The 22,123-nt window shown below is 46.3% G+C and overlaps 1 protein-coding gene across 2 annotated transcripts in view; it reads right to left on the reverse strand.

Annotated features, from left to right (window-relative positions):
* ATXN1 (ataxin 1) overlaps positions 1-22,123 on the reverse strand; it is a 179,926-nt gene that overhangs the window by 142,657 nt on the left and 15,146 nt on the right. The window lies entirely within an intron of this gene.

Genomic DNA, 22,123 nt, shown 5'->3' on the forward strand with positions numbered 1-22,123 from the left:
TTCAGGTTCTTCCCGTGCTCATCACCACACCATCTGTGCTTAAATAAAAATGGAAGGGTTCCCAATCACGTTTTCTTTCTCTGTGCAAATACCATTTTCACATTCATATATTTAAAGGACTATGTGACTTATTGATTCAGAAATTAATCTGAAATGATGCTTATACAATACACACCATATTGATTCATTGTTTCTGCCCAGCACACTGCTGAGGAATACCATCACTGCACTGGTCGTAAGAATACACAGCGGAAATTGTTGATCAATTTCTTCTGACCTGGGACATATGTTAAATGTCTTGCACTCTACAAAGGCGTCATACACACCTGAGTTTCAGTACTACCCCATTAATTGGCTTTCCTTTGTTGCTCATTAGCACAACGTACAACTTAAGCCATGTATCAGGCCTCTTACTGGCAGCAGTGAGTATCTCAGTGCTTACAGCCCAAGGAGGGGAGCAGACTTCATAACTGTGTAACTACAAGGAAGAAGTGTTTTTAAAGGGTCCCTGCTTCTGAAACAGCACAACCCTGAAGAAACTCCAGCATTTGTCACAATGAGCTGTATGGCAAGGAGTTCCCCCACCAACACCACATCCAGAGACGGGGACTTTGCACTGCAGGCAATTCAAATTTCCCTCCTGGAAGAAGGAAGGGGAAGAAGGAAAAAAGTCTCTTTTAATACATTTTTGGATGGTCTAACATTGCTAACTTAAAAATACCCATTGGCAATGAGCTATCAGGTTGTTCCAACAGAGGCATTGAGAATCCAAAGCAGAAGCTGTTCCTGCCATCAGATTATTGCTCGCGATCCCTTCTTGACGAAATATAGGACAAATGAACATAGTGCTAATACATACCGTGTTAATTATGCTGTGGCACCACGTAGTAACCCTGACGGGAGCTCAGACGAATTGTGATGGACATGGACCGGGATGGTATTATATATAGCCTACATTCGTATGCAGTCAAGATGGCAGCTATAGCATGGGAAGAAAACTGCATTGTGAGGCTGGAATGAGCTTATGTTATGCTATTACATACTAGTAATGGTGTGAAGTTCATAAAACCAGTTTCAGCACTGTCCTGTGACTTTGATGTTGTTCCAGTCCTCCACAAACCATGTTAGTCTTTACGCTGTGAGCACACGCCAGGCCAGCACACAGTGCCAAGGATGCTGTAAGGAGCAAATGGCCACTTCAAGACCCCACGCTGCCAAAACCCAGCTTTGGTTCAGAGGAACAAGCCCCTTGCCTTGTCTCTCACCAGCCATGGGCAGGTGGCGGGGTGCTGAACGCAGCAGCTCCTGTGGGCACACCGCACCCATCGGGGACGAGCCGGAGTCGAACCACTGCAGCTCACGATCACCGAGGTACCAGAACACACACTAAACACATACACAGCTTGTAAGTTTATGTGGACTTGTATACAAGCTCTTTCAACAAAAACACACGCTTGCAACACTTTTCTCTTTTTTTTTTCTCTGTTTTCTGACGCTGAAGTTTTGTTGCCTCCCCCACGCTCCCCGCAAAGAAATCTCCGTCCGCTTTCCTCAATCATTAATCATATTAGACTAATAAACATTCTGGCAACAAGGCTGTTTAAACAGCCTTCTCTCCACCCAAAATCCACTGGCAAATATTTTCACGTACAAGAAGACCATCCCACAGCCCTGCCTTTGAAGGCTAATCTAAACTGAGCTCCCCGAGCCAGCACCATGAAGAGCTGCTCTTTGGGAGGGGGAGTGCAGAAAAGAAATGAGAGAGGGGCCTTTAAGATGAAATAAAAATAGACTCCCTTGATCTTACCATGACATGGCCCAGACGTTCTCCCTGTGGGGGAAAAAAATGTTTCTTACTGCAGTGATAGTTTTTATAGCGTTTTCTTCTTGAGATTTTTTTTTTTTTTTTTTTTTTTTTTCCCTGTGCAACTTTGCTTCCTGAAGAACGCTTTATAGAAAAGACGCGACATTTGGCAACCCAGCCATGCCGCTTTGTGAAATTCTTCTGGCAAGTGCCCTACGTGCTGACTGCATTAAGCACGCTGCTTATTTATTTATTTGCTTAGGCAAAAGTCGAAGGGAGCAAGCCGTCGAAGTAAGGTGTGACAGGGCGCTGCTCCCTTCGAGAACGGGAGGAGCCGGAGCCCAGGCTTTTGGGGAAAATCTCACCATCTGAGAGGAGACGACTCCGACCTCAAAGCACTGCTGCAGCTCCGGGGCACGCGCGGCGAGCTCCCAGCTCCCGAGGCGTTTAGCAAACATCAATTAATTAATGAATTAAGCCTCAATTCCACAACAAAGGCCGGTAGCGTTACACATCTATGTTGCAGGCGGGTAAAACGAAGCCACGGGGTAAAACGAAGCCCGCGCTGATCTCGCCCTGTGTGTCCTGAGGCGGGAGGGCACGGCACCACCGCCGCCGCCCTCGCTTCCTCCCTCGCTCCCGGAGCGAAAGCAGGAATGGGGAAGTCTCCCCGTGGGCACAGCCACGGCACAGGACCCTACATACAGCCTGGGGTTGTATTCTCGCAAAGGCAACTGCACAGCCTCCAAAGGGTCGAGGGCTCGAAGCAGCAAGCCCCGTTGCAGCCTACCCACACCACGACCCGGCCGTATGCTTGTGGTCTGGGGCTGTGGAACATATTTATGCTTCCCAGAGAACAAGACATTTCTCAGAAACAATGGGATATTCTGCTTACGACCATGATTAGCCCTATTTATTTACACCAGGGACCAACAAAGCTTGGTAAAGGCACCCCAGGGGACGCCCAGCAATTGCAGTTCACAGAACTGCAAAGCTTTCAGGCTGAACTGGAAGGAGAGACGGGAACGGGAAAGGATGCGACACACCTGCCCAGGGACAGAAACAAACCCCCCAACATCTTCAGGCCAAACTGGGAGCAGCAAAAGGCCCGGTCCATCCAAACCAGTTCCTTGTTCAGCACATACACCCTCAGGGAAATGCTGAAACACAGTCCGGTGCCTTCCAGAGGAAGCTACCAAACCTCTGACCAACGTGACCTGCTGCAGAGGGGTACAGAAAGGCATTTTTCTCCATCCCAGAAAGCTGAGACAGGCCTGGAGAGCCTGGTGGATCAGGTGGTGCTGTTTAAAGGCTGTGTCGCAGCACACAGATAGATCAATAATGCACCTATCCTTTGGAAAAGTTTTGAGCAGCTTGGTCTACAAAAATGTTACATGTTTAACATAAGGAAGGGGTTTCTACACACGTCTACAAGAGGCAGCATTCTCATTATTTGTTTGGGCCCGATAAAAAAGAGTTTGATTTTGCTCCTAGGAAAAGAGAATTGACACAGCAATGTAAATCTGTCTGGTCTTCTGCTAGAAGAGCATGAGTAAAAATCTTCCGTCCCGCTTGTTCTAATACTTCTTCCTGCATTTTCTGACCTTCACTTCTAGGCCACTTTTAATGACATCAAGGTAGTTATCACAACAGCAACATACAAGCCCAATTCTACAAGATTTATTCAAGGCAAAGGAACTTTAATCAGACCGCCAGTTTTAACACAAGGGCTCAGGACAGTAAGAAGCAGAACTCAGCAGCCAAGTTAACCACAGAGGAACCCTCCCCAATCATCTGTCTTCAGTGAAGCACACACCAAGCTCTCCTTTTAAAAGGATTTAGGGATCCGAGCACTGGATAGGGACGAAGGGACATAATCCATCCACACAGAAGTCCAAAGTCCCTCATCTGAAGGAGAGAAATGCCATAACTTCATAACTCATTCTCTATAATCTGAAAGCTGTAAAGCAGCACTTCACCTAGGGGGTTCAATCCCAGTACGGCAACAACAGACTGCCCACACGGATGCTTGTCGTGGGCTAGGACCGATTCTAGACATGCAGGCCAAGAGCAAGCAAGGGAAACCTCAGCATGAGTCGTCTGAAACTATGGTCTCATTAACCCTACACGCAGGCAAAGCTGAAATTAAGAGGTTTTGGTTCTGCATGTGTATACTAGATAGCGAGATAATGAAATACGTTGTCCCAACATAACGTTTCACACCAAAATATTAATAAACATGCTTTTACTTTAAATAACTTAAAAAAAAAAAAAGTTATTCTCCATCAAACACACTTGTGAAGGCAACTAAGAGGGAGTAAGGTATTTTAGGATGATAGCTCACTAGCCTCAGATACACAGTTCAGAGATGCTCCCCAAGAGAAAATTACACAGGTTAAAACTCAGGTACAGGTAGTTTACTTGTTGGGGAGGATGAGATTATGGCAGAGGGGTAAGGCTTTGGGGGTAAAGGGTAGGACAAGACAGTAAGAAGATAGGGACGAGACAGGGTTGTTTTTGGCTTGACACTCGCCGAGAGAAAAAAACAAGCGTGAGTCATAGTAAAGGTAACTCGAAGTGTGATGTGACTGCAATGGAGAACTGAGCAGACCACACTGCATGAGTCAGCAGCGCAGATAAAAAGGGTGATAAGAAGCAGCAGATGGGACGTGTCTTTACTAAAACAGCCCTGCAGGACACAGGCCTCCTCTGCTCGAACGCAGCGTCCGTGCCAAGCTGCCGTGCGCTGGCGCGGCCGCTCGCGATCCCATGAATCAAAGCAGCTCAGGAAAGCAGCAGGCAAACAGGTGCAGGCGGATCCACACACAAAAAGGCACAGGAAAGCAAAGCGAACATCCCCCCCCAACACACACACACACACACACACACCCCTCAACCCTGCTCAGCCAGCGGGGTGGGGAGGAAGGGACGGGGGAAGGAAGCTGTCACCGGGCTCATGGCATTCGAGCTGGCTGCCGGCCAGCTCTGCTGCTCCTGCTGCTCACGCTGCCTCCCCGGCCAGTGGCTGCTCTCCCCGGCCACTTTCTGTCTCCTCAGCCGGGAGGCAGCCACAGCAGCAGGGCTCATCTGCATCTCCAGCAGCTGAAAAGGGCAGCTGGGGCTGCTCGCTGAGCTGTGCTTCGCCTGCACACTCCCGGCTTTGAAAGCTCTTTCTGCACAGGCCTGCACAGCCTGCCTTGCTGCGAGAGCAGAGCTTTTAACCCACAGAACCCAAACATTGTTTTCTGGGGTAGAAAAGCCATACGATCGTACCCAAGCCCACGTTAGCTGCAAAAATGCAACTTGCCACCCTGACCGCAGAAACAGCTCGCAATGGCGGTTCTGTGCGGGGAGGAGGCCGGCGCTTTGAACCCGGCCAGAAAAGCCCAGGGCCCCCTGTCGCAGCTCAGGGGAAGGCAGAGACAGGAGGTGAAGCTCAAATCGCCTTTCATCTTGCTTCTTGGCTGAGGTAAATCTATACCCTGCCTGCGAGGGGGTAAGACGGAAAGTAAAATGCTCTATTTTTAGCCGCAAGCTCCTGCTTCTTTAGGTTCATCTAATTTCTAAGAAACAAGCCTTGGCAAAAGGTCTGCATTTGAGGGGGATGAAAGATGACTCGTTTCATTTTCTTTCAGTGCAGCTCGTAGCATGACTAGCATAAATCTAAGCAGCTCTGCTTTAGCCACATATACGTGCCAGCTGTTTCTATTTGGGAAAGAGTCCCAATATTCTAGGAATATAGACGATTATACACATACATGCACACACGTTATTTCATTTTTCATTTTTCCTGCCCCGTCCTGCCAACATAAGCCTGTTGTGTCCAAGTGTTTCGATGGAGCTAGAAGGTGTGCCTCTCCCACCCCGCAACATCCTTTATTTATAGCTCCCCAAAGCTGGCGGGCTTGCCAAGGAAGAGCAGTTGCTGAGCCTCACACGGGCTGCAGAGCAACAGAGCTGTTGTAACAGATTAACAGGCAGAGAGAGAGAGAGAGAGAGAGAGACAGGAAAGAGAGGCGCTTTCCTCCTCTACACATCATGTCCTTGCTCTCAGCAGTGGCCCGTCCGAGGGAGCCAGACCAGGGCAGCCCCGAGATGGCGGCGCCCGGCTCTGCGGCCTGGCCTCGCACCGCTCCCGCTCCCGGCGGCAGTAGGTAGGGGAACCGCTCCCCTACGGGCACCGCAACCACGGGCGAAGGGGGAGGAGGGCGGTCAGCGCGCAAGAGAAACAGGCGAAGTCAGTTTTCATTTCCTGTCAGGTTTTCATCTCGTCTGGAGGCTTTGCTCACTGCTGCTTCCATTTCACGGCCTGCCTGCGGAGGAGCCACTCCACGCACTCGCCGGTCCCCGCTCGTTGCCCTTTCAGATGCTCCTGAGATCCATCCACCGCACCCTGCCCACCCTTCGCTGGCTGCAGCGGCAGTGAATCAGCCCACGACCACAAATCCCCATGCTGGTCTGTCCCTCGGAGCTGTGCAAACAAGCACGAGTCTGATGGGAGCCTCCACTGGCACGCCGGCTAAAATGCACAGGATTCATGGAAGCTGATGCACAACTTTTTTTTCCTACAGTCTCACATCTTTCCCTTACCCCTCGAAGGGCTTAGCCATCCAGAAAACCCGTTACGCTCCTTTTACTGCTGGTTTTCTCACTCCGTGGGCTATCTGATATCCTTTGAACTCCTGATGTGAGTGCTTCTGTGCATTCTGCAGGCGATTCCAGAATCACCAGAATCACAAATTATGCACTGCATAATTTGCACATGGACATAACAGCGCCTGCTAACCCAATGACAATTAGTGACAAATTATGATCACAGCTCAGGCACAAGCTCAGAGAGGACTCCCGTGTCCTCAGCCTGCAGAAAATGCCGCACCGACAGCACTCTTTAGCACGGAGGCTGCTAAGCAGTGACAAATCGATGACAAACCTGTACTGATAGCTCTGCAAAAAAAAGGTTCATACATCTCCCAGCCACAGCCCCCTGGTAATATGCACGCTTCTGCACAACCCCTTTCAAAAACAGCCATCGGAGGCACTCAGCCATCCAACCCAAGAAGCAAGACACAGCCAGGCAAGGGTGACAACCTGCATCAAAGGTGGCTGAGGATGGACAGGCGCTGAGCTAGGCAAGCAGAAGGCAAAGGAGCAAGTGACAGAGCACAGGGTTCACGCTGCTGAGAGTTAACCAGCACAGTACGTGCCAGGAGCAGTAACTTCCATCCTGGGTGAACTGGGAGCAATGCCAGAGCGTGCGCAGCAGAGGAAGTCCTGGCTAAAGGAGATGGAACAGGGGAAACCACCTGATCCTCAGCCAGAGCCCCTCTCTGAAGATTTATCTCAGCACCACATCCTTAATTCCTTTACCAGTTTCCCAGAACTGGCAGTTCATGCGGCACGGTAAAGGACGAAAATGAGCCTGCCTTGTATCTTTGCATTCAGTTGATGTTTGCAAAGCTCTCCGAGAAGAAAAGCACCAGACTCCAGAAGCGATCTGTGTTATCACACTTGATCCACATGTGCCTGGGAGCTTGCTGCCCTCCATGGGACCAACAGCCTGAAGGGACAATGGCGTAAACCAGTAAGTAGCATTTTGCCTGCCTTTTTCTGGGAGAGATTATGTAGCTGTAGCACGTCAGAAGACAAAATTGCAAACTTGATTCCTAAAATCTCTAAGCAGTGCTCAGTCTCACTTTCTGGTTTACAACTGGATGAATTTCAAACAGAGTCACTTTCATGAGATCCAAGAACATGGCTGGGAACACAATGGAAAAGCCCCAAATCCTGCTCCTGTCCTCTACCTGCTGTGAAGTGTTATTCTCTCACACTAACCAACATGGACCTAGATTACTGCTCTCTACATGCTGAATAATAAATAATTTCTCTCTTGCTCACTCCTATGTACACACACACAAACTTTTTAAACATTAGAGGTTCATTTCAGGTATGCAAAATCTGCATTGTGAGTGACTGGCCCTGGGAAAAGACAAATAAGCAGAAAAAAAAGCCTAAAATTCTAAATATTTCTCTTGGCTACTGCGTAACTTTCTTAAATTAAGAAAAAGAGGCCGAAAGGGTACCCCCCAAAGACCTGCATTTCAGCGGGCTTGTGCTCCGTGGTGCATCCATGGTGTGGAGGAGCATGGCCAGGGGCTGAGCAGGGGGAGCCTCACGCCCTACGGGGAGGGATGGGTGGGCCTGACGGCTAAAACATGCTAAACTCATTCCTATACAGATGCACAAACACGTGGTAGGGTTTGTTTTTTAAAAAAATGCTTTTATATATGTAAATTAACATATGCATTTCAAAATCAGGTTGTGGTGATCCACATTACATTCAAATACTGTCTCAATCGACACCATCTGAATTCAGGGAATTATGGCCTCACTGCTAAGTCTTGAAGAAAAACAAACCTTGGAACTGACAGAAGTTATTGACTACACTTCTTAAAACCAGGCCTGACTCAATCCTACATCAGCTTTCGGTAGCTGTGGTGTTTCTTCTGCAAGGCCAGAGAGCATCTTCTTTATTTCAGTGCATTCAACAGCCTGAGCTAAACACTTACCTCAAATAAGAGAAAGGAACTGGAAGTTGTAAAAGAAAATAGAAGTTCAAATACTTTCTTAATAGAAGTGATGTGCAAGAGTTCAGGATCTACAATTCATAAAGCTCTCTAAAATACTGTGATCACACACACACAAAAAAAAAAAAGTTTGGTTTAATGACTGTAATTAATTGCAGTGGCTTAATTTTAATGCAGAACAAGCTTTTTTCTTTTATTTTTTTTTCTTCTTTTTCCCCCTCTATTTCCCAGCTCCTATTTTAAGTAAGCATTTTGGTTATGTGACAGAAATGTTTCATAATCTCCTTTTTGTGAGCTTTTGCTGAACGTTTATTTTCACTTGAATGTAGCTTGATACAAGTCACATGCAAAAATATAATCTTATAAACAGGGAACAGATAACACACCACTGATTGTAATAAGAAGTAGAAAACTCTTGAGGCCCCCAGAAATATGCGTTGGACTATCTCACTGATGGAACATCTGTAGAAATATAACATTGTCTGAGGTGGAAAAGACATACGAAATTATTTGAAGTACTGAAAGCATCCCCTTCTTTAAGGACATTACCTAAAAAGAGTAAATGCAAATCAAGATTTAGAAGCTGATTATTTTAACAAAGGGTTCCTGCTTGCAGATTTTAGTCACGACTGAAATCAGTGTTTAAATCCCACCGAATAGCCCTCCACAGCAGAAGCAGTGCTGATTCATTTCTCATGAGATGGGACACTGAAGATCATGAAGAAGATTGCTAGTTTGCTGATGCACGGCAGATGCAGTGGGACAGAGACAAATGCACCCTAGTATTTTAAATTTTAAAAAGGCAGGAGGCTAAAATATGCACATATGTGCCTGTGTGAATGTACGCCCTCATTTTCTTATCACGCTAGATCACAGAGCTGAATAGCAGCAGACTAGAAGAAGGAAGCTTTTGGCCAGGGGTAAGGGCCAGCAGCTCTCAAGCGTTCAGGGCACTTATCCCAGATGCAAAAAAGCGAGGGCTGGCACAGCAGCGAGTTTCTCTGAGTAAGCACAGCACTGCGTGGCCAGAGCTGCACGGCTGGGGCCATGAACACGTGGTGATGTCTGACCGCTCTGGGTTAGCGTGGATCCTGCCAGGATTATGATAAGCCTTGCTAAATCCGTGCTGGGCACACGGTGACTCCGCGCTGTCCTCCGCCAGTGCTCCTCGTCCCAGGATGACAGTGACAAAACAGCCCTCGGGGCTGTCAGGCTGGGAGCCATGCTGAGCAGGAGCAAAGCAGCCTGGCTGCTCTCAGCAGACCCCAACGGCACAGCCCTACCTTCTCAGGAGACCGCAGGATGGTCGAGGTGGGAAGGGACCTCCAAGAAAGGAGCCTGTCTGGGCAACGTGTGCCAGTGCTCTGTCACCATGCAGCAAAGAAGCGCTTCCCCACGGTGTCCTGCAGCACCTCTGCCACCCTGACTGCTCCCTCTTGCTCTGGCAGCACAGACCTCCTCTTGGCTCGTGGTGGTGTGTAGACACAGCACCCCACTCCAGCGTGAAGCCGCCGTGCCTGCCGGAGCCCTGCTGGCTTTACTACGGCCACGCTACGCCTTAGCGGGTACTGATTGTGTTTGCACAATATCTCAACAAGCAGAGCCAACCAACATCACTTCCTCTATTTCTGTAGACGAGTAATGTATTTACAGGAACAGCCTTTTGAAACGTTCCAGTAAAATTAGCTTACTCACAGATTTTTTTAATGTTTTTTTTTTTTTTTTTTTTTTTTAAACTAGAACAGAGAGCAGAAGGATAGTATCATCATCGGGTTTTGTGCATAAATCAGGCGGCTATTTACCGCTGACGTGCCGCAGTGATGAATTGCCACTATCTTTTGAGTTCCTTGTTGTTATTGCAGTTTACCTAAGTTCACGGGATCACACATCCGTGCACAAAAAACATTCCTCGCTATTTCCTGGGAAACGACCTTCAGAGGCATGTATTCCACCTCCTTCCCCAAGGCAATGCCCAAAATACTCCTGGAGGAGGTTTGTCTGTTTTTATAAAAACCTCCAGCGACGATGCTTCCACAGCGCTCTCAAAGGCAAGCGACTGCAGCACCAAAATACCCTTATCACTTGAGAGCTTCCCTACGCCTTGCCACCTCCCCATTAAGCCCGTTTCTTCCCATCCTGACCCTATCAGCCCTGCAGTTCAGCCTGTTCCCTCCCTCCCTCCCCACAGCAGCCCTCCACATATTTGCACGCTGCTATCGCGGCTCTCACTGGCCTTCTCCCATGTAGACTAAACAATCCCCATTCTTTCATCTTCTTTCCCAGGTGGTGTTTTCCAAGCCTTTGATCATTTTCTCTGGACGTCGTCCAAGTGGCTCTCTACTAGGCCGTACCCTGAACCGGGTGTTGAGCCACTTCCAGCACCGAGCGGATGGGGTCTTTTGTGGTTTTTTTTAGGGAAAGGAAGGGAAGGGAAGGGAAGGGAAGGGAAGGGAAGGGAAGGGAAGGGAAGGGAAGGGAAGGGAAGGGAAGGGAAGGGAAGGGAAGGGAAGGGAAGGGAAGGGAAGGGAAGGGAAGGGAAGGGAAGGGAAGGGAAGGGAAGGGAAGGGAAGGGAAGGGAAGGGAAGGGAAGGGAAGGGAAGGGAAGGGAAGGGAAGGGGAAAGCTGCCTGCTCAGCAGAGCACTGGCAGCGCATCTCCCAGGGGACAGGAGATCAGGACACGCCACAGGCTGGTTTCCTCTGGTGGTCTGGGAGCCAGCTGTGATTTTTAACACCCTATTCAACTAAACCAGGCCAAACTGCCTGCAGCACGGCCCGGCTCCAACTCGCAGACCTTCTGCTGCAGGCCCACTGTTGAGTCAGCCATTCCCCATCCCGTGCTGTGCAGCTGGGTATTTCTACCCCTGCACAGTGCTCGTATGTCTGTCCCTTGTTGTTATTATTTATTTTTTTTCCCCAAACCGTTCCTCCAGTTAGTCAGGGCCACTCTGAACTTCAGCCTTGCCCTCTGAGGAGCCTGCAGCCCCTCTCCACGCTTCTTATCCTATGTAAATTTAATAACTGCTCTCACTGCTCCATCAATCATTTCAATAATGAAAACAATGAGTATTACCAAAGCCAGGACAGATCCCCGGGGAATCTCACTCACTCCAGTCTTGCAGTTTAACAGCAAACCATGAATAACTACTCTGAATAGTGCCTGGTGAAATTCTCTGCACCCACATTACAGACTGACCGGCTAGCTCCACAAGCTGCTTAAGAAAGCACATTGAAGGTAAAACAATTTCATTTCCATCAGACACAAGTTCAGCTACACTGTCACAAGCACCGCTGGAAAGTCTGTGTTAAGCACTGCCATAAAAATACGTAGCACACTGGTAATAAGAGGAATGGGAGTGATGACAACCAAGCTTTAGGATGGCAGGAAGAACTTCAGCTCAGCTGCGACAGCAGGAGCCTGACTTGGCTTCCAGCAAAGAGAGAGGCTTGGAAGAAGCAAACTGAAACCTGGTATAAAAATGACAGGAATTTCGTACCTGCCATCAGCTGCTGCTGACTTATCAGTAAAAGAAGATGCAATCACAGAGGTAGCTTGAAAAAAAAGAGCACACACAAAACCCACAAAAACAAACAAACCACTTTCTTAGCTCTTCCAGATGTTCTCCTGATAGCACCCTAGCAGCCTACCCCACTCACAGACCATACACATGCTAGACACCAAAGATCACGACTCCCAGAACCAAAAAACAGGTTTCATCACCCACTAAAAGCATCCCCAGCGCCCCACCAGACCCAGAAGCAAGCGGCAGCGGCTGGTGCCTGGAACGAGGAGAAAGGCTAAGTTCCATGGCAAGTGAAAGGTGAGGCAGCTTTCCAAAGCTGGCTCCCTCTGCTTGCCAAGCCAGCAGTGCCCGGCCCACGCCTCGCTGCGGAAGATGCGCCGGTTTCCCAGGAGAGCTCCCTCTCGCAACGCGGATGTGCTCCGCCGAGCCCAGCGCCTGCCATTGCGTAACGCCGCCCGGCATTAAGCGTTAGACACTATTTGGTGTAGCTCTAAAATGTAAACCAGAAGTTACAGCCCGGCTCAGTGACGCTGCCAAGAATGTGAACGCTGTGATTTTAGCGGGGAGGAACATCTTCTCCTCCCACCGCGTACTCCCAGGCGTTATTTTTCCGAACTCTGCTGTCGTTGTCAGGAAAACGCGGAGTAACACGTCGGTGCTGCTTTCCTCTCTGTCTCTGGCACCCGTGGGTACCACCGAGGTACACGGGGCTGGATCACTCACCTCACATTCTGTAATACCGGGGCAAAAATCAGAGAGAAACCCCCCAGCCAGCCATTTCCAGTCACCTGCTCGAACCAGAAGGAACAAGACTGCAAGATGCTGAGGAATACTTTGGAGTTGTATTTTTCCTACAGTTTCCAGGAGTTGCACAATGCAATTCTTCAGCAGAATACAGGTCCCTTCTGAAATGTATTATGCATAACCCAGTTTTCCATGGCGGAAAACTCGCCACGGGAATAGTGTTTGCTCACACCAGCGATGTATCCCAAAATTACAGTCATTTATAACCTCATTTCATTGACAAAAGAAATAATATCGTTCTCTTCTGACAAATATCAGTACACAGAAAAAGTAATGAATAAATGCCTATAAACAGGTATCAAATAAAGCAACTATCAATCACTGTAACAAAGTTTTAATTAAATCATATGTTAAGTAAAAAAAACACTGAAGAAAAACCAATCCACATAAACCGAAATCAAAATAAAAATCTGTCACTCATGCCAAAGCAGAAAAAGCACAATTCAGAGCACTAAAATACCAGAACCTGTTAACTGAACGGTCATCTAAAACACAGTACATCTGTATTTTAAGAATGTCTTTAATGTGACAGAGAGCTTAAAACTCTGGAAGTATTCACTACTCCTCTACAATGATTTCTTTCTAAGAGAGAGAAAATATTCAGTTATCTGCAGTGTCCACATTTCAGTATTACAAATCAAGTCAGCATTTAGCTGAAGTTGAATACGTATTTCTGGAGACACATTAGAAAGAACCCCAAGGATTAGTCCCAACACAAAAGGATGAGGGAGTTGCCTGCTGTCATCCTGCCAGTTTTGCAGAAAGGAAGAGTTAGCAAATAAGGCATGAAAAGATAGGAGCAAAGAAACTCATACCTGCGAAAAATGCAGCAACATCAGGTGTGCAATAAAATTAGAGGAAGTAGTAACAGGCCCACAAGAATTCACAAGAGTTGCTGGCCAGCTAAAAGCCCTTTTGGCCTCAGCTGGCAATACTTAGCACCCTTAAAGCTGGCTAAAACCTCCATTTCATCTGCTACTGTAAAGTAAAGGATATTGTCTGTTTTTTTTAATCCCTTAGGTTGATGGTAACAGTGATACCAAACATACGCACCTTACTGCTTTAGGGAGGGCCCAAAAAATCCTCTCTTGGGCTTTGAAAATCCCTCACTGGTGCAGCAGACTGCTTTCACAGCACAGTGAGCTACAGTGCAGCGAAGAAGGGAGAGCATCATTCAAGTATGTGGGTGCGTGCACACACGTGTGCAGGGAAAGTGAAGGAGGAGGCGCGCACACGGTATGGTAATTTTCTGAATATGGCAAGCCAACCACAGACAGTGCAGATGGACGGTCATGTTGTGAAAATACAGAGTTGATTCAACACCACCATGTCTAGCAAGATGGGCTGGCAGGTTTCACAAGGCAAAGGCTACCTCTGGGGGTGGGGAAAGATGCGGGGGGGTGAGGAGCTCTGTGCCGGCCTGGAGCTACCTTAAAAGTCACTTTAATTAGTCTGGTAGATAAAATTCAACAACAAAAAGATAGGGAAAAAAAGAACAAAAAGGCTTAACTTACTGAATTAAGACACCACTTTAAGAGGTTTCCCCAATTTCCCTGCTGTAAAGCACTTCTGAAAAATTCAGCCACTGAGCTACTGCTTTTCTTGACCTTTTCGCTGAAAGAGAGCAGAGTAAAAACAGGAAAGAGCTAAAATGATATGCAATAAAGATGCTTCATGTTAGGAAAGTCATTTGAGTCACGGCTGCAAATTCAGTCTGTGTCAGATTTGCCAATATAATGCTTGCTAAAGACTATCTATTAACAGCACCAGCAGTCAAAGTGAGCGTATGGTCTCTCAACGTAGCACGCAATATACCAGGCAGCTCTACAGCATTTGCCTCTGTTCCTGGTTTTCTGCACCCAAAAACTTACTTCAGGTATTATGATTAAAGTATAATACCCTGAGTCCCAAGGAGATTTGCTCTTCTGATTGCCCTTTCCTTAACAATAATGCAAATAAATATGGAAATGTATCTATTGTCTGAGGAATCCTTCCACTAATTTTGTTCTTTGATGGTTTGGCTGCTTTAGTGCAGCTAGGAATCAAGAGTAAAGTGGATCATAGCTCAATATAGAGTGTGGTTAATCTTCCCTTTGCATAATGCTGGTACACTATGGCCCAAATACCAGAGATTTATTTGATGTGTACATGCTTTCAAGCATTAGTAAACAAGTTGCAACCCATTATGAAAGAAGAGCGGATCCGAACGGTTGTGAAGCTCTTTATACGTGCTAGACTGACACAGGCAGGCTAATATACTTGCATTTGCATGTGTGCTAACTGTTTAATTTGGGAGACTATTTCACCAAGAAATGCTGTTTTTAAAGTATGACTAAAAATGCGCCTGAGATCGCTTCCCATGTCCTGCTGCAGGATTGTCTGAAGCACGACAGAACTGGTAGTTAGAGAGGCACAGTTTTCTCTTTATCCTTTCCTAATTGATTTTATTCCTCTCACCCACTTAAGCGCACAGAAGTTCCTTATATGTATCAGTGCTCTCTAGATAAGAGACCCAGTGTGAGCCTACAGGACTTTAACACACAGGCAAAACCAAGCAAGCTTTAAATAAGCCATTTGCCCAATATGGAGCATTTTTTCTACCTAGTAAAGAAATATGACCCCGTGCTCTGGCGCTGGCTTTAGAGGACAGTACCTAAGTCCTTGCCCTCTCACATCCACGTGTGATTTTCGGCAGTTCTCCTGGAGTTTATACTGCACTCACTGACCCCCGCTTAGGCTGCAACCGGACAGCATCAGTCACTTGCTGTTTCTGGCCCAGATTTTATCCTCTTCTGCGCTAAACACTGACTTGAAATGACTCAGGAATAGTTTCCTCTGGTTTTTCCCCATAACGAAGAAGCCACGACAGAGGTTGAAAGAAAACTGTGGGCAGAGGGAGAAGGACCTTTCAGCCAGCAATTCAAAAATCTCAGCTACGGAGGGAATGCACAAAGCCTACCCTGCGAGACTGGGCTCCTCAGATGAAGTCTCAAAACTTGGTGGCAACTAGCAAATGGACATAAAAGCATATGCCTGTGAAAGCAGTGTTGTGAGAACAAACACATCAGTGGCTGTGAGACTCCAGGACACCACAAAAAAAAGTAGCACAGTAAAAAGAGAGGATGCCAGCGTCTCAGATAAGCAGTAATGGCAATGTTTACTTAAACTGTTCTGCTGAGTTGTTCCCATTTCAAACAGAAAACTTTGATTTAAGGAAGAGACTTGCAGTACTGTCTTCGTATTTTTCTTTCCCTTCAAAGCATGAAAGTACTTCCTTTTTCAAAACCAAATGACCAAAGTTTACATCCAAACCCTCTCAGACCCCCAAATCTCACATCTGAACTCTATTAAAAGCAACAGTTTGTCCAGCCAAACACTCCAACAATATATTTAATAGCCTGTAATGCTTCTAACGCCCTGCTGCCTGAAGTCTAAGATCTGGAAGACAGGCCAGGCACAAGCACCCAGGGGCAGTGACCACTACAGGGAATGTGCACAAAGACCTGGTTATCTCCCCTGGCTCTGCAACCACCGCTCTGACCAGAGCAGGGACTGTGCCACTGAGGAGGGTAGGAGCACAGCCCACCTCTCAAGGAGGAGCAGGCTTGAGGTGAGGAGATGAATCAAAGATGACAGTTGTGCCAAGCTTGTAAGCATGGATGTGCTCTGTCAAACTAAATCCTACAGTTTTGTGTGTGTTTTATTATTTGATTTTACCGGACCTCGTCTTTCTCCTAGCCTACTGCTTCCCTCTTACCACTTGAGGTTCCTCCCATCCATTCTTACTTCACATTCTTCAGGCTGGAAGATTTCTCAGATCACTTCCCCAGTTTAACTACAAATAAACTCAACGGAAAAACTTCTGGACCCCACTGGGAATTAGATTGGCCCTTTGCCTTGTGCTCAGGTATGAGCACGCTGCGCATCCAGCAGTACTCCTCCCCAGCTGGCCTAATGGATGCTTGGGAAAAGCATTTTGATGCACACTTGCTGGTCGTGACACTGGAAAACACAGTTCATGCTGTCTCCTGACAAAAAGCCACAGCACATGTTCTTCTTTATAAGGTGTACGTGTAGAAAATTAAAAATATCTTTTCTAGTAAGCTATGCAAAGCAGAAACAGCCTCCTGGTACTACTATTACAGCTGACTGGAAGCTAAAATCATACTAATTATATAGTTCACCGTGAACTCCAGCAAGGCTCCACAAATCCTAGGTGTCCCAGAACGAAGAATATTGCTTGGGCAAAGCCCCTGGTGGGTGCCTCCCTGCCACCACACGTGGGCGAGTCCCATGAAAGCATTAGGGGAACGCAGCTGGGAACCACAGCTTTTGTGCCTGCTGCTCCTCCTCCATTGCCCTGCATCACTGCACCAAGGGGTGAAGGACAGGAGCAAGGCCACACCTTGTTGGGTTTTGTTTTTTTTTTCCAGGGCATCAGGAGCCCCAGACTGCGTAGCCATGTACACCAACAACACTCCTGCAGGCATTTTTAGGTCTAACATGAACCCTGCAAAGGCCAAAAGTCCCACCCATAAATTCTCCGTCCCCATCAGAGCAAGACCTTACATCCCTAAGTTGCACAACACTGTTCTCCACGTCAGGCTTTTCTAAACATTGAGCCTCTTACTGATGGGCATTTTCCACTGACTTGCCAGTCTGACTGCTCAAGATTAAGCAAAATTGTGGATGATTCCACAGCTCGTTTCATGTTATCGTGCCAGTGGGTTGCTGTGAATTCATGATGAAGCAACAGAGGATGCACATTCAGATACGAACTACGCTGAACTTTCAAGACTAGTTCTTCTGTTGTGGGCCCATCTACAAGGGGTGCAGTGGAATTTTTTAAAAAGCTTTTCACACAGCTTACACTGAAAAAAAAAAAAGGGAAAAATGATTATTTGCATAATATCTAAATAATGCAATGCAGGCATTTTCACTTCCACGCTTCGGTATCTAAAAAATGGCCAGTGGAATATGATCATGTACTACAAGGTCAGATGAAGGAATGGATTCCCACACACTGACAGCAACAGTTTATTGCCTTTCATAATGAAAACAAGCAGAAAATATTTCACTCTGAAGGATGAGTTTCCAGCAAACTCTTGAGGTCTCTGAAAACAGCCACAACTACTACACTGCCACTAGCAGAATGCTTGGTAACTTCACAGAAGATATCGTATTTTAAAGATTAATTTTCAAATATATTCACTGGGCTATCATACCATGTTTTTAAAGTTACCAAGATTAATTACTTTATTTGAACAGCAGAGAACTCTGGATGTCAAAAAAAATGCACATATATGCATAGAGAAAGACAGAGGTGTCAATCTATTGCAAACCTACATGAAAGAAGCAGGAAAAATGACGTGAAAATGAAAGAAATATAATTAATAATCTACAACATAATCAGGACATCGAAAAGATAACTTTACAATCTCGTTTGGCCTATGGGCAGACTGAGCAGGCTTTCTCCAATCTTTGTCAGCTTGCGAGTCGCTCCCCTGGAGAAGCAGCTCTCAGTCAGCAGGTCCACAGACCACAGGCGCTGGTCACTGCCACCACCACAGAGCACAAACTAGAAGCCACCACTGCATTACAAACCCATTAACCAACGTAACCAGTGATGCTTTACAGCCCGCAACCTCCAGCCAAGACTGCAATGACGTAGGCTCTCCCAAAGGCCTGCACGGTGCAGCACCGTCGCGTCCCCAGAGGAGCGCCATTAAGGAAGGACAGCCCAGCCACAAGCTCCGTGGCCAGGAGCAAGCATGGGGCCTCTCTGGCCCCTGAGGCTTCAGGAAAACCTCACATGGTCCTGCCACTGAGATGTCCCCCTCCTGCACAAGGGGGACTTCGCAATTAGGACTGTGTGAGGGCTAGCAGACCCTGGCTGCGAACAGGGCGCAGCTTGCCTCCACACCTGAAGTGTCACGGGCTCACCTGAGGTGAAAGATAGACTTATCACTGCCAAGAGTGGGATACCTGCAAGATACAAGTGTAACAATGCATTTGTTTATTTAAGGCCCTTTATCACACAAAAATCCCACGGAAGTCCTGGTGCTGCACACAAAATAAACCTGCCCCACTGAAGTGCAACAGAAAAGGGCGGGCAGAGGCAGGCAAGAAAAACGAGAACCTGGTGGCCCACCTCCGGGCACTTCCCACTTCCTCAACAGCACGCATGTAGACAAGGCCTCAGCTTTCGTGGTTTCAGGCAAAAGACTCCTAACGCCGCAGAAAACTACTCCCCAGTCTCCAAAATGCCACTCCAGGAAGGACAGATGGCTGTCGGTCCACCGTTCCCTCCATTTGAACCCCTGCTCCTGAAGGTTAAGAGATGCAATACATATAACTTCTCCAGATCCAATGAAATTAGGCTCTGATGCAGCACCAGCTGTCCAGCACTTTTCCTGAAAGGCAGGGCAATGAGCTGCACCCCCGGAGGCAGGGCATTCAGCTAGCTGGCTTCAGTGCTTCACCCGTATTGACGAACGAGACAGCAAAGACAGAAGAAAACTTTCTGGGTTACAGTCCTGACTTCAAGGTTTTAAAATCACTAGCTGGGAAACCCACTCCCTAGCTGGCTAATGATTCAGCTTTGAAAGCAAATATTTAATAATTACTTAGTAGAGGGAAGTTGTGGACAGTTACACCTCAGGGTATTTCCAGAAATGACAAGTATTTTAAAATGCAAATTCACAAATTCTGCAGCGTACATAATTTGAATATCTAGTGTACATCCCAGCCACACACCATACTGCTAGCAAACACCACAGTGGGAACAGTTTTTCCAGGACTACATATATCCCCAATGACACGTTAGAATGCAGTTTTAAACAACAATGCAAAGATAAAAGCATGCTGCCTATGGCACGCTTTAGAGCTGTTACCATATTCTCTGTCAGTAATCTATGGATTAATAGGGCCCTGATGCACTATAACACGTTGGCCGCTCACAGCTCCATGGAAGATTATTGTCTTACCACGAACATTAGCTGAGGATTAGGCATATGTCACAATTATTCATTCAGATTTTTAACTTGGTCATCTCTAAAATACTACAGTTGGTGTTTAGCTTTTATTATTATTATTTAAAGATATGATCCTAATTCCATTAATTTGCACCAGTATCAAAGGAGTAGGTTCATGCTCTAAATGAGAAGATTAATGTTATCTTAACAATTTATTTCTGTGTCCCTCAGAGCAGCTATACTAGATAAAAATATATATATTCATTTAACCTATTATTCTGCCACTGACAGTAGATGCAGCTGATACTTAGGGAAACGGTTGAAGAAATAGAGCAAGTATAGGATGCAAAAAAAAAAAAAAAAAAAGTAATGTGTTTCAGCATGATTACTCCCATTTTTGGCTGTGCTCAAAATCAAGATGCTTTTCCAAATCTTGCTGTTAGGAACAGGCAGTAAAACACATCTATATAATCATCTGCAACAGCAACCCATCTTGTAAACAGGCCAAAATCTCCTGAGTATTTTGCTTTCTTGGTTTTAATTTAGAACAGAGTGGATAGTCAGGTGGATAACTGGCCACAAAATAAAATGTCATTTACTGGTTAAGACCTGACCTAAGATGTGGGAGATTCACCTTCCACTCCTTCTCGCTCTAGAGGCTCCCCATACCACCATCAGTATTTGAGTCTGTGCAAAATGCCTTCAAAATAATAACAAACTGGAACACTTCCAGAACAACATTTTCCATCCACTCTGTACATGCTGTGAATCACCTCACGAACAGGGCAGCCCTGGAGAGATTTCCCATGTGTTACTATTTTGCCCAGATCTCCTTAGCAAAAGCAAGATTGTTCCTATCACATTCAACAACTCAGGCAGGCTACACCACCACCAGCAGCATCTTGGGGTCACAGAGCCTGGCTGCTTGGTGTCTGCATGGCGGCAGTGGGGGATTTGTGTTACTTAACAGAAGTGCTGTTGTTCCAACCTTCGGACAGGAAAGCCGACGACCATCAAGGATTCAGGATTCTCTAACATCCCTGTTGGGAAACTGGGGGTTTCTGTGTAGGTTACTAGCACTGAGACATAAAGGTACTGCAACAGTTCTAGTGACTTGGCCAATTTCTCTTCCTAGCTATAGTGGGTGACACACATAAAAATGAGGCTGCTTGCACTTCACAATGCAAGAAAGCACATCTTTGTCATCAATACGTTAAAGTAGCTAAAAGTACGTAAACATTTCAGAAGATAAACCATATATACATATTTAAATATATACCTATCTTTTTTAATTGTCTGATAAGCCGTTTGTGCAGAGAAAAGCATTATACTGTGCAAAAGCATGCTAAAATTACATTTGCATTCTGAAGATAAAAGTTACCATTAATCACATCTGAAAACAAGATTCTGAAAGTTCAAGATATATTTTTGAAGGGAAAAAGAAGTCACAAGTACCAAAGTGCTTTCAGAAGGGAGGCTGACAAACCTTTTCTTCCTGCCTCCCCCCCCCAGAAAAAAAAAATTTAACTAGCTTGTGCACAGATAGCTAAAGAGCTAGATTTGAACTGGGGCAACCTTTACCAGCAATATAAAGCCAAAAGCATGTTCCTACATAGTCCGTGATAGGGAATTTTGGAAAGCAATGTAGCTGGTGATAGCACTGATAGGTAAGTGACTTACCAAATCGTCTACATAACAACATAATTGCCAAAAGTTATCAAAGTCTTATCAACAGTGGGGCACCATCCATAACAACACTGCACTACACACAGCGACAGAACATAAACAGAAATATTCCTACTCCTCATGTGGGCTTGGCTTTGGCTGGTCTCCTCTCTTTGCAATGCACAATTTCAGCAGTGATTTTCACCAGTCTCCATCTTTATTTTGCATCCTTTCTGGGGGAAATTTGCTATTTTGTGCATGCAAAGAGGCAACAGTCCTTGGGCTCCAACATGTATGTAGGCTGCCACTTACTGCATATTTGTACATGAAACACTGCACCCTCCACCTGTCCTGATACCACCAGACATTTTTATAAGAATAAGGCAAGCCATAATGAATTTACAAGAGGGTGTGCAAACACACTCATCTGTACACAGACGTGAGGACAGAAGGCTTGCTTCCTTGTTAAAAAAAAAAAATAAAGGAAAAGAGAAAGCCATCCATACTTTATTCTCAGAAAAGAAAGCTCTCTCCTTAAGTACTCTGTAGCCACATCTGGATTTTACAGAAGATAACTTTTAACAAATTTCAAGCGACTTTGAGACTGGACAGTAAAGCCAATACACTCCCTTGCATCTTTTCTTTACCTACACATACTTTTGTATTTGTACCTGTGAATCCACACCACTTAGTAGCCCTGTGCTATTGACCATTTTGAGTCTTCATCAATAGAAAGCTGGGGGGGAACTAGGGAGACAGGGGAGAGAAAG

Source organism: Aythya fuligula, chromosome 2 (assembly GCF_009819795.1).
Source record: "Aythya fuligula isolate bAytFul2 chromosome 2, bAytFul2.pri, whole genome shotgun sequence".
Taxonomy (NCBI): domain Eukaryota; kingdom Metazoa; phylum Chordata; class Aves; order Anseriformes; family Anatidae; genus Aythya; species Aythya fuligula.